Source organism: Gymnodraco acuticeps, unplaced genomic scaffold, assembly GCF_902827175.1.
Source record: "Gymnodraco acuticeps unplaced genomic scaffold, fGymAcu1.1, whole genome shotgun sequence".
Lineage (NCBI taxonomy): Eukaryota > Metazoa > Chordata > Actinopteri > Perciformes > Bathydraconidae > Gymnodraco > Gymnodraco acuticeps.
In genome coordinates, this window is record NW_022990088.1 from 343402 (window position 1) to 356741 (window position 13340).

A 13340-nucleotide genomic window follows, 5' to 3' on the forward strand; every position below is an offset into this window, starting at 1 on the left:
CATGTCAAAACCTATTGAAATTATGAGTGGTTTATCAGTAAAAACAGGGCTGAAAGAAAAAGGTTGTTAGTAGGGATGCTCCGATCGCCAATTTCGGGGCCGATCGCCGGAATCAGTATCGGCCGATACCGATCGCCGATCCGATCGAGTGGGCGGGGCCTAAATGGAAGATTTAAACATCACTTTAAATCTTCCATTTAAAGTGATGTTTAAACTCAGTTAATGGGGCTCATTCACTGGAGCTTCCACAAACAACAATCAACTTAATTATTACATTCAAATGATGTACATTATTCAAGTTTACATTCACTTTGGAGAATAACACGGGAGAAATTAGCGGAAGCGCTCTCTTTTCCTCTCTCTCTCTCTCTCCCCCCTCTCTCCCTCTCCTGACAGCCTGTCAGTATCTCATGCAGCTCACTGATCCAGTAATGAGTGACCCGACAATGAAGAATAAATATATTTATAATAACTAGTTTAGCTTGTTCCAGAGGTAGATACAATAGCTAAGTGTGTTAGGTCTAACTCTTACGGTACGTCCACACAGCAGCTTTTCGAAAATCTTGGAGCTGGGCGTGTCTGAACGCTTGGGGATTTTTTGCGAGCAACGCGACCAACAACCAATCACATGAATCTCCCGCCCCCGACATACAAAGCAAAAAACCCCGGGGATTTTATGCGAGCAATATATATATATAAACTCCCCAAACAGGCGAAAACCTACCAGTTTCACCCACTGTCTCTGCCACCTCCCTCCATGCCTGGTTCCTCCGGTTTGTATCCCGTTAATAGTTCTGGTCGTAAAGAACCGGGTGATTTGCTACCGTAATTTCTCGTTTGGAATATGAGAGTCTGGTTCTCCCTGTGTGTGTGTTTCGCTGCGCTTACCTGTCCGGCGGGCGGAGCTGCAGGATTTCTGCTTCACACACGTTGCATACCGCTATTTTACTGTCTTTTTCGGACACATTAAAATAATGCCAGACCGGTGAAGCCATTTTGGCGAGCTTGTTTTGCCGCACACAGAGAAAAGTGTCATGTATTTTACGTCATGCGATCGGCTCTCGCGATCGGCATGTTTAGAGAGCACCGATCGATTGGTAGAGAGTGAGTATCGGCCGATATCGATCGGTGACCGATCGATCGGAGCATCCCTAGTTGTTAGTCATATCATAATATAATAATATCAATTCAAGAAACATGTTTATTAGGAATGTTTGATTTTAAAATGGCTCATTTGGAATATTTGCTCTTTAAAGAAAATGGGTAGCTCTTAAAAGAGCTTTTGGTTTGGAGGAGCCATGGTGACCCTTAGGGATTCACCGATCGATATCGGCCGATACTCACTCTCTACCGATCGATCGGTGCTCTCTAAACATGCCGATCGCGAGAGCATGACGTAAAATACATGACACTTTTCTCTGTGTGCGGCAAAACAAGCTCGCCAAAATGGCTTCACCGGTCTGGCATTATTTTAAGGTGTCCGAAAAAGACAGTAAATTAGCGGTATGCAACATATGTGAAGCAGAAATCCTGCAGCTCCGCCCGCCGGACCGGTAAGCGCAGCGAAACACACACACAGGGAGAACCAGACCGCAGTTAATTTCCTCATATTCCAAACGAGAAATTACGGTAGCAAATCACCCGGTTCTTTACGACCAGAACTATTAACGGGATACAAACCGGAGGAACCAGGCATGGAGGGAGGTGGCAGAGACAGTGGGTGAAACTGGTAGGTTTTCGCCTGTTTGGGGAGTTTATATATATATATATATATATATATATATATATATTGCTCGCATAAAATCCCCGGGGTTTTTTGTCGGGGGCGGGAGATTCATGTGATTGGTTGTTGGTCGCGTTGCTCGCAAAAAATCCCCAAGCTTTCAGACACGCCCAGCTCCAAGATTTTCAAGATTTTTGAAAAGCTGCTGTGTGGACATACCGTAAGAGTTAGACCTAACACACTTAGCTATTTTATCTACCTCTGGAACAAGCTAAACTAGTTATTATAAATATATTTATTCTTCATTGTCGGGTCACTCATTACTGGATCAGTGAGCTGCATGAGATACTGACAGGCTGTCAGGAGAGGGAGAGAGGGGGGGGGAGAGAGAGAGAGAGAGAGAGAGAGAGAGAGAGAGAGAGGAAAAGAGAGCGCTTCCGCTAATTTCTCCCGTGTTATTATCCAAAGTGAATGTAAACTTGAATAATGTACATCATTTGAATGTAATAATTAAGTTGATTGTTGTTTGTGGAAGCTCCAGTGAATGAGCCCCATTAACTGAGTTTTAAACATCATTTTAAATGGAAGATTTAAAGTGATGTTTAAATCTTCCATTTAGGCCCCGCCCACTCGATCGGATCGGCGATCGGATCGGCGATCGGTATCGGCCGATACTGATTCCGGCGATCGGTGATCGGCCCCGAAATTGGCGATCGGAGCATCCCTAGTGACCCTACACCACTTTATGCTGCCATGACACTACATCCTCCTCATTCAAATAGGAGCAGAAGGTCTCCCGCAGTTGGATGGATCGGCATGTGGCGTTGTTTGAGCCCATCATAGGTGCATCGCGCAGGGTTGGAGCTTCATCACTCGACTCTGCTACGACAGGGACGACAGGTGTGCGTGATGACCTTCCTATTGTCTTCCTGCGGAGGAAGTTGTCACAGGTGGCCTTCACACACAACTCTGTTACCTCCGGGCTGGTGGTGATGACACGCCGGAACATTCTCCACTGAGATGAGAGGATGCCAAACGCACATTCAACCACCAACCTGGCCCAGCTGAGGCGGTAGTTGAACAGCCTCCTTTCAAGCGTGAGCTGACGTCCAGGGAACGGACGCAGCAGGTTGTCCAGCAGCAGAAAAGCCTCATCTCCAACAAACACATGGGGAAGAAAGCCCAGCCGCTCTGCTCCTGGGATGACGGTGTCAGGTGGTAGCTGCAGACTGCCATCTCGGAGGCCCTCTCCAAAAGCGGAATTCCTCAGGCTCCCACCGTCGCTGTTCCTTCCAAAACCTCCGACATCCACTACCCTGAAGAGGTACTGGGCATCCACGACAGCCAGTAGCCAGGCCGGAGCCTGGATCACCACGTGCTTCCCATCAATAGCACCAACGCAATTTGGAAAGTTCCAGCGCTCCTGGAACCCAGCAGCGATGGCTCTCCAGTCCTCCGTCTGTGGTACCGGCATGGTCTCCTCGACCAGCGCGGTTCAGATGGCACCCGCAACCTCCTTGACGATGACAGCCACTGTTGCATGCCCGACCCGATAGCTGAATGCTATGGTCCTGTACGAGTCACCGGTTGCCAGGTACCTGAGAAAAAAGTAATATACAAGATTTTTAAAAAAAAAGTTATACGCCACGCAGACACACACACCATAGACACACACATCACAGACACACACACCACAGGCACACACATCACAGACACACATCACACAGACACACACACCAACATACCACAGACACACACATCACAGACACACACACCAACATACCAGACACACACATCACAGACACACCACAGACACACACATACACCACAGGCAGACACACACATCACAGACACACACCACAGACACACACATCACAGACACACACACAGACCACAAACAAACACACACACACACACACACACACACACACACACACACAGGGGAGCAATACTGCGTTTACCTAGCTATCTTAATTAATGTCATTCATCTGAACTACATCACAGACTTCATTCATCCATTGCATGCATTCTCTCTCTTTATATACAGAGTCATATTAAAGAAGTAGAAATACACAAAACGTACCGTAGGCAGATGGCGAGTCGCTCGGCGGGTCCGATTGACAAACGCATACTGGTGTCTGCCTTTGCAATCAGTGGACTGTAGTGCCGTGAAAAGAGAGTCGGAGGCGGTGTATTAAGAATGGAGTTCCAATCTTTATTATCCATTACTTTCAGAGAGGTTAACACATGCACTGCTCTGCCTGATGAGCTAGCAGGAATGGCAGCTAAAGCTACAGGTGTTCCCCACTAAAGGGTCCGTGTGGCAACACAATAAGCAAGGTGAATTATGTCCAATAACGTGTCACCACACAAGCCCCCCCAGAATTCACACATAAACAAAATCAGCATGGCGGGGAGGAGCGACACGCCGACCCCCACGACTCCTGAGCACGGGAGTCGGAAAAGTGACTCCCGCCTGTGCGGCCCCCGGAAAAGGGCTCGGAGGTGGGACAGGTGCTCCTGCACTGAAGCGCTGGCGACGAGTATGTCGTCTAGGTAAACAAACACAAACGGCAGGTCCAGCAGCACCGAATCCATCAGGCGCTGGAACGTCTGAGCGGCATTCTTGAGTCCAAAAGGCATCCGCAGGAACTCAAAAAGTCCAAAAGGCGTTATCACTGCTGTCTTGGGAATGTCCAGGGGGTGCATGGGCACCTGGTGGTATCCACACACCAGGTCCACCTTGGAAAACACCCCCGTACCGGCCAGATGCGCCGAAAAGTCCTGAATGTGCGGCACCGGATAGCGGTCAGGCGTAGTGGCGTCGTTGAGTCGGCGGTAATCCCCGCACGGGCGGAACCCGCCGTTCGATTTGGGAACGACGTGCAGGGGGGAAGCCCAAGGACTGTCGGAGCGGCGGACAATGCCCAGGCGCTCCATGGTTGCGAACTCCGCCCTCGCTACAGCCAGCATAGAAGGGTTCAACCGCCGGGCCCTGGCGTAGACAGGAGGCCCCCCGGTAGTGACGTGGTGTTCCACGCCATGCTTAGTGGTAAGCGCAGAGAAGGTGGGCAGCGACAGGTCTGGAAACTCGGCCAACAGTCTGAGAAACGTGTCTGCACCTGATAGCGAGCCTGACAGCCCGTCGTACGCTGCGCTGCCAAGTGTGCACACGAGGGAAGAAAACGTTAAAGCATCAACCAAACGCCTATTCTTAACGTCCACTAAGAGTCCATGAGCACACAAAAAATCCGCTCCGAGGAGGGGGAAAGAAATGTCCGCTGACACAAAATCCCAGCTGAAACGCTGTCCTCCGATGCACAAACACATAGGCCTCACGCCGTACGTGCGAATGGGACTGCCGTTAGCCGTCGTCAATCGCGGTCCGTGCCACCCACGGGCGACGTCTTCACTCGACGCTGGAACTACGCTCCGTTGAGCGCCCGTGTCACACAGAAACAAGCTCCCCGAAACGCTGTCGCTGACGAAGAGGAGCCTGCACGTGCCGCCGACGCTCAGAGCCACTACTGAGCGCCGGCCCCTCCGTTTCCCGGGGGTTTGTAGCTGCACGGAGCGATACATCTCTTCGCCCTTCTCCCGAAACGTGCGTGGTAAACGCACTCTCCGGCGTCTCCACGCCGGCTAGCCACAGCCGTGTCCGGCCTCCGCCACGCTTTCTTGACTGCCGGTGGGCCGCTGAGCGTCGCGGCTAACGCCAGGAAAAAACGATCCGCTTCCTCAGCCAAAGCATGGGGCTCCGTGACAGGCGTGTTGGCCAGCGCCGTCTGTACCCGGGGAGGCAAGTGACGCAGGAAAATCTCCGTGAATAAAATCCGGGGATCTTCCCCCCCTAGCAGATTTAGCATTTTCTCCATTAGCTGGGATGGCTTGCTGTCTCCTAGGCCTTGAATGTCAAGTATCTGGCGGGCCCTCTCCTTAGCAGATAAGCTAAATGTCTTAAGGAGAAGGGCCTTAATCGCCTCATATTTGCCATGATGTGGGGGGGCTGCGATGAATCCCACCAACCTGGACGACGTGGAGCTCCCCAGCGCTGCTACCACATGGTAGTATTTTAGGTCCCCGTCACGGACCTGTCGGCAGGCGAAATGTGCCTCCACGTGTGCGAACCATGCCTCCGCGGCGTGCTCCCAGAATTCCGGCAGCTTTATGAAAACATCGCGCTCAGCCATGTTCGTTAATTTTCTGGAAACTTTCTCGGAAAAGTCAGGGTCACCAGTGTAGTGCCGTGAAAAGAGAGTCGGAGGCGGTGTATTAAGAATGGAGTTCCAATCTTTATTATCCATTACTTTCAGAGAGGTTAACACATGCACTGCTCTGCCTGATGAGCTAGCAGGAATGGCAGCTAAAGCTACAGGTGTTCCCCACTAAAGGGTCTGTGTGGCAACACAATAAGCAAGGTGAATTATGTCCAATAACGTGTCACCACAGGACCGACTTTTCCGAGCAACTCGTCGAACGCGTCTTGGCTCATCCTGAAGTACTGCTGAAACAGTACACCATCCAGGCGGAGCTCTTGGACAAGAACGTGGTATTCCCCCCGTTGCAGACGTTTTCTGAGTATTGTATGTACCCAACAGCGACGCACTATACGTGGCCTCCTGCGAGACATTGCATAAACCAACGCTACCGTTGCTACAAAACCGGCATCCATTTTGGCAATAGTGTAGAAGAACCGGGCTTTTTTTTGCTTTGTATGCTGGGGGCGAGCGGGAGATTCCTGATTGGTTGTTGGTCGCCTTGGGCGCGAGAAATCGCCAAGCCTCAGACACGCCCAGCTTCAAGCTTTTTCTACGCCTGTAGTGTAGACTAGACGGGCCGTTACTATGGCATTTGCCACTTGATTGACTAGGTAAGCCAGTCTGAGATCTCCTCTTTTCTAACATGCAGATCACCACTCAGTGCGGTCAACCGCGCCAGCTGCAAATCACCGGCGAGCTGATTATCTAGCTTCCAATTTATACAATTCTACTAAAGAAAGGGTATCAAATACGTAATGACCCAAAATGTACTGAGTTGTATTGTGCCCTACATCACCAAATAGTCAGACAATTATTTACCTAAAGAGTATTTGTTTAGGACAGCCACCTGGTTCATACCTTAGGAAATCTGAAGAGGAAAAGAGTTATCCTTCTCAAGTTATGGGCTTTCTTGTCACCTTTCCCATATTCGGCCTGGTCTAATTTGGCTCCTTTTCAGGGATTGGGGTAGTTCGAAATAACAACCAAAAACACATTTTTTCCCCCAAAATAAAATTTGACAACAATCAATTTCATTAATGGGAGACCCTAAAGATAAGACAAATCTTTGTTGTGTTTTGTTCTACCTCGGGTAGGGGTATCTCGAAAACTAAAGCCTTTTTTGAGGACTTGCTGCTCGACTATTGAGTTTGACACCCCTGCGAGTGTGAAGGTACATTTGTAGCTTTACTGACACATGTTCAACACTAGATGGCAGCAGAAGGCAGGATCCTGGGAGCTTTGAGGCTTCTGAGAAAAACAAGTCATCAGTTGAAGTGCTGCCATGAAAACACTTTGTACAGACATGACACATAGCCAGAAGTATAGACACCCATATGTGATTGTTGAACGGGCTTTGTTTTGCTGCTAAATAAGATTCATTTGACAATCATACAGTGCATAAAACTGCTAGTATGGAAGCCCTTAACAGCAATTGAGAAAAACAATCTGGTGAAATATTTTTTTTAATCTTGATTAATTCATAATCTAAAACAATTTGTATTAGTATTATTATATATTTCGTTTATTTAAAGGTGGGATATGTAATTTATTTCAGAAACACTTTTTGTTATATTCCATGGAATGCTCCAACATCCCGATAGCATTGAATATATTAAATGCTTTGACAATAAATACATACAAAAATGTCATCTGTGGAAGCCGTGGCGCTGTAAAAAGCACGACCAATCCTTTTAGCCGGCTAAAAATAACTGGATGGCCTACCTGCCTCTCAACCCTATGCTCTCAACCTTCTATCTCGTGCACAAATGTATCTCGTGCCCTCATTGGTCATGTGCGCGTTCGTGTGTGTTGGAGGAGGGGCTCTGTAAGGAAGTGGCAGATTTCCGGTTGTGTATTTTCTAATTCTAGCTCACTCGAGCTGGTTTCTCCAAAATGACCTGCCCCACCTTTAAGTGTGTGCCAGGATCATCTTTCTAAGGTGCTTGTTTTTCGGCAGGTTTTTTCTTCCAGGGTCCTTCTTAGATTCATGATTTTTTTTATCCAGGTAGTTTACATTTCTCCATGCCCTTTACACGCAAGTGATGTATGTGTTTCAGTAAAAAAAGTTATGTATCATTACAGTGTCTGTAACATAAATGTATTTTCTTTGCACCTATCTATCTTGAGTCCCATTTAAAAGAAAGGGTAGCAATTCAGCATCCTTTCTTTCAACCATATCTATGGCATAACAATGTCAATAAGAAATAATGTCCTGACAAACCCGTTTTTTTCTACCTGTTTCATGGATAATAAAAACATTGTATGTATACTTTTCCACCTGTTGTTAAATCATGAAGACAGGAAGTAAAACAATAAAGATTGAGATTATACACAGAAAATGAATCCCCGCATTTCTATCAAAGCTTTTGTATATAATCGCACAAAAAAAGGATAACAAGCCCAAAGGGACGATATACACATAAATGTAATATCTATCCACATGGGGAAATAACATAGGCATTCCCCGATACTGAAACTCTGAAGGTACTTCTGTTGAACAACACGTGTATTTCACAGCAGTCTTGGTTCAGATTGACAGCATTCAGCATCAGGAGGGCAAAGGTCAGCACATTGTGACTTTCTGACAATGTTTATCTACACGGTTCACAGAGCTTTTGTTGAGCCTGACTGTGTTTGTGGTGTGAGATCAGGCACATCAGTGTTGTGTTGGGGGTTCATGTGAAAATCTCCCATTCCCCAAATTGTCTTGGCTTTCAGACCTGGGAACTGAACCCCCGTTTACAAAAAACATTTACATCACAAAGAGGTTAATGCTCCTTCTCACTCCTCCCGATTTGGAGGGAAACAGACGCACTTTAGAGAGGAGTGTGATAAACAAGCTTGATTTACAAAGTTATCCCTTAACTCATTTCCTGTCATCTCGCATTTTTGCATTCAAAGAAAAGACATCCATAAACTTTGACAAGGATGTGAACAATGTTGTTTTAAAAATGTAAATAAATGCAAATATTTTATGAGAAGGGAAACGCATTTATCTAACTTGGTGTAAATACAAACATAACATTTGTTTAGAGGAACAATTCAGAGGGCGCCTTCAATTCTGCTTAAGTACATGTTCTAAAGGCAAGACTTTAATAAACAGTTTTGACATAATAATGTAAGATTTCTACTTTAATTTAAATGGGGACTATGTTCATTTTGAAAGAATTTGCTGCTGCAACCTTACTTGTTCCAATAAGACAAGATGCTTGAGCTAATGTTAGCACATTTCAGATGCATATTCCTGTTAAACTGATATATATTCACGACTTGTGACGCTTTAGCATTTAGGCATAATTGCCACTTGCAACAGTCACAGTTTTTTAAGCGTGTAAAAAATAGTGACTTTAAGGGAGAGTTGTGTCCACTACTGAGCTAATGACCATACATACACAAGATGCCAGTAAAGAAATGTATAGCATCGATTCCTCTATTGGTGCTTTTTCCACTGCAGCACGTAGCACGGTTTAAGGTTTAACTCGGGGTAGTTCCGGCTCAGGGCTACTTTTTCACTTTTTTTCTGGCCCTCCAAAATCGAGGTTCTTACGGGACCAACAACCGGGCTGAATATGCTAAACTAGTGACGTAAACACTCTCGACTGTTGAATGGTCAGAGAGAATCACTGGCAAGGGGGCTACAACTACAACACAATGAACATATTTGACCGTGATTTCATTGTAATACACGTTTCAAAATGATGCCGAAGTAACAACATACTGATACCGGTCTGCAGACAGACGGCATGCGAGAAACCTTTTAAAATGCGTGTTTTCTGAATGGAGATCGGATCGATCAGGCTAAGCTAACGTTGTATATGCTCCGACCGTCCACTCTCACAACAACGGCCTACAGACATAAATAAACCAGCGACTGTATTCGCCATGACACAGACAGTCTGTGGTTTGTACTTGTTTAACTTCTGTCTAGTTTCTGAACAGATATGAGGAGCTGTGAGCTCTGAGTGCTAACCGCTAACGGCTGATGTTTTGGTTTTGTGGTTCGCATTGAAGATGACGTCACGGCAGTTTTACGCAGCGTCGCTCCGCCCGCCGAACAGCCGATTGCCCCGCCTACACTGCGTTACTATAGTAACTACCCCAGTTACTAAACTGTAATGGAAACACAGCTTAAAGTGAGCCTGGCTTACCAAGGCCAAACTAAGCTGTGCTAAGCCGTGCTAGGTCCAGCAGTGGAAAAGTGCCATAAGTGAAGAGCTGCCAGGCTGAGAAGAGATGAAAAATACAGAAATGATGCAATAAAATAAAATGCAGCCTGAAAATAAAGATGCTTTGCTAGTGAAATAATGCAGAAGGGTGGTGGAAGGGAACTTTTTTTTTAAACAGGGAAGAGGCAAAATAGAGGAAATGAAAAAGGTCTCAAATAACTTCTCCAGTGGAAAAGTTTGTCTCAAAAGGGTGAGAAGCGTGAGACGAGAAGGAGGAGAAAGTATGACTTCAGCTGCCTGTTATACAGCACAGGAAGAAGTTGGCATGCACACCCAAACACAGAGCCATGCTAGCTAACCTGTATTTAGGCACAGAATCTTTGAGACAAATGCTAACATTGGTATGCTAACATGCTCAATATCAGAATAACATAATGTTAAATGACATGCTAAACATAGTGGCTTGTCTTTTATGCTGCTACAATGCAAACATTTCCCAAATTGGGATCAATAAAGTACATCTTATCTTATCTTATAACACACTTGTGTTAAATAACCATGTTCAGCACCTTAGTTTAGCGTGTAAACAGGTTAACATATCAACCCAGTCTCACGGCATTTCGTGTTATAGTCACAAAATGAATTTAATCTATTGATTCGTGTTCACCATCACGATTTTTTTCGTGCCTGCACCACGTCTTTTTGTCCGGTCGGGTCTTGAAATACCAGAAGCTGTGGTTCATAAAAATATTCTCTTACTCAATATCTTACCCTAAGCCTAACTCTTTTATTTTAAATTGTATAATGTCTGAGTTTCTTTGCCGTCCGCGAGGAAAATAAATGGCTCAGAGCCTCAGAATACTGAAATCTGTATATAAAAAAAAAAAAAATGTCTTCTAATTTGTTATTATTTGGTGCAGGCACGAAACATACTACCAACAGAAATACATTGCTTCTAAAATCGTTCTGTGTCAGAATACTGAAATCTGTATTTTTTGTATCTCTTTTTCCTTCTAATTTATTATTATTGACATTGCTTTTAAAATCATTCTGTGTGACACGAATGCGAAGATCGTGTTGGTGAACACGAATCAATAGATTCATTTTGTGACTATAGCACAAAATGCCGGGAGACTGTGTTATAGGCTATAGGCTACTATTCACTAAAACTAGGCTAAAGACAGAACTAATGGGAATGCCGTTGATAAAGTATACGACCAATTGAAAGTATGACCTTAGGATCACAAAAGTCAGTAGGATTCACCCATGAATATCTGGACAAAATGTACAAACCATCTTATAGATGTTGAGATGCTGCTAGCACGGCTAAAAGTAGCAGTGGCCTACAAGCCGTCAAGACATTTTTAAATTAGCACAGATTGTTTGAAATATTAAACCCTGAGATGGGAATCATTGATAAACAACCAGACAAGAGCATGTTGCTGTAATTACCATTTAACATAAAGAAAATGTTACATATAATCTATGTTAAATGCAGAAATGGACCCCTGAAAATGCATTGGAAGCTAAAAGGCAAAGCAGATACCTATGTGTGAGTATTTCAGAGACATAGAGAATACACATATACTGAAAGTGCTATGTAAAGCGAAAACTCAGCTTGAAGAGTCAGGTTTCCTAAAATAACAAATGTACACTTTGCAGAGACGCTCCTTAAAATCAATTTCCCATCATGCCCCTGAGCCATGTGTTGTGTCAGGTCAGATAATTAGCACATTGATTCTGTTAATGAAAGTCGGACATCTGCTTTGTACAGGGTTTATTTTCCTCCCTCAAACAGATTTAACCTGTGATTTCATGTCAGCGAGTTGGCAGCTAGCGACCCTCACCCAGTCAAAGGGGGGGAGGAAACCCACACAGAGAGATTTATGAACTCACCTCAAACAGGAACTACAGAACAAACATTGACTTGTTCCACATCACAGCTGTGGTTTCCTCATGCCTAGGGAAACCGTTTGTGTAAGAAGTCACAAAGAGGGACTCCGAGATCTTAGATTTTTGTATTTCCGAGTAATCCTAAAGCCTTTTTTCCTTTGAATTTGATGACTTTTTTTCTTGCAAATGTCTTTATAATCTTGGAGTATATTCAGGTGTTCCTGTAAATTCTTCCACATTTTTTCTTGTAAATGTACAATGTACAATCCACTTTTTACTCCAAAATGTGTGTTTTTCCTCCTGAATGTACCACTCTAATCTCAGAAAATGTCAACGTTTTGTCCCATAAATTCCTCAATTTAATCTCAGAGAATCTTGTAGAAATATTTTCTGGAAAATTAAAGACTTAAAGGTGGGGTATAGTGGGTACATTTGAGAAACCGGCTCGAGATACACTTTTTGTTATATTCCATGGAATGCTCTTAACATCCCGATAGCAATGAATATCTGAAGTGCTTTGACAATAAATACATTAAAGAAATTCATCTGTGGAAGCCGTAGTACTGTAAAAAGCACGACCAATCATCTGAGCCGGCCCGGCTAAAGTAACTGGATGGCCTACCTGCCTGTCAGCCTTCCATCTGTGCACAAACTTATCTCGTGCCCTCATTGGTCATGTGCGCGTTCGTGTGTGTTGGAGGAGGGGCTCTGTAAGGAAGTGGCAGATTTTCTCCGGTTGTGTATTTTCAGATTCTAGCGCACTCGAGCTGGTTTCTCCAACATTACCTCCCCCACCTTTAAGTCTCGGGAAATCTCACTTATTTTTGGGAATTTCCCCCCCCTACCTGTGCTCTATAATAACACCTGTGTACACCATTGTAAAAATCAAAGTACCATCACACTGTTTGAGAAACGTACTCTAATAACGTGACGTGTCTGCATATATAATTAAAGGGTCATTCTGTAAAAACTTCAGTGTCATAATGATTATCACACAGGGAGGGGTCTAACCAGAGATGTGTAAATTACAGCATCAGAGAGTCATCAGACCGCCTTCCTGTCTGTGAGATCGCACATCAAACATGTGAGAGCATGGTTAGCACCGCAAACAGATGTTTTACTAAACTTTGAAGTGTGCATATATACACACAGTACAGGCAGTAATATGTGATGTTTAAAATTAGACGTGAGATGTACGCCACTCCTCCTAACGCAGACTTCTTAATAATGATGTAACGTACAAATCAAAACAGACTCCTCGCATTTTGACATAAGCAGATTTATTGTTCTTGCTCTGTG

At 44.9% G+C, this 13340-nt stretch overlaps 1 protein-coding gene across 1 annotated transcript in view; it reads right to left on the reverse strand.

Moving 5' to 3' along the window:
* Positions 1–13302: 13302 nt before the first annotated feature.
* Positions 13303–13340, reverse strand: part of LOC117546191 (integrin beta-5-like) — a 36599-nt gene continuing 36561 nt past the window's right edge. The window contains exon 7 of the mRNA XM_034216340.1: positions 13303–13340. This exon is cut by the window's right edge and continues 2066 nt beyond it. The gene's annotated coding sequence lies outside the window, so the exon portion shown is untranslated.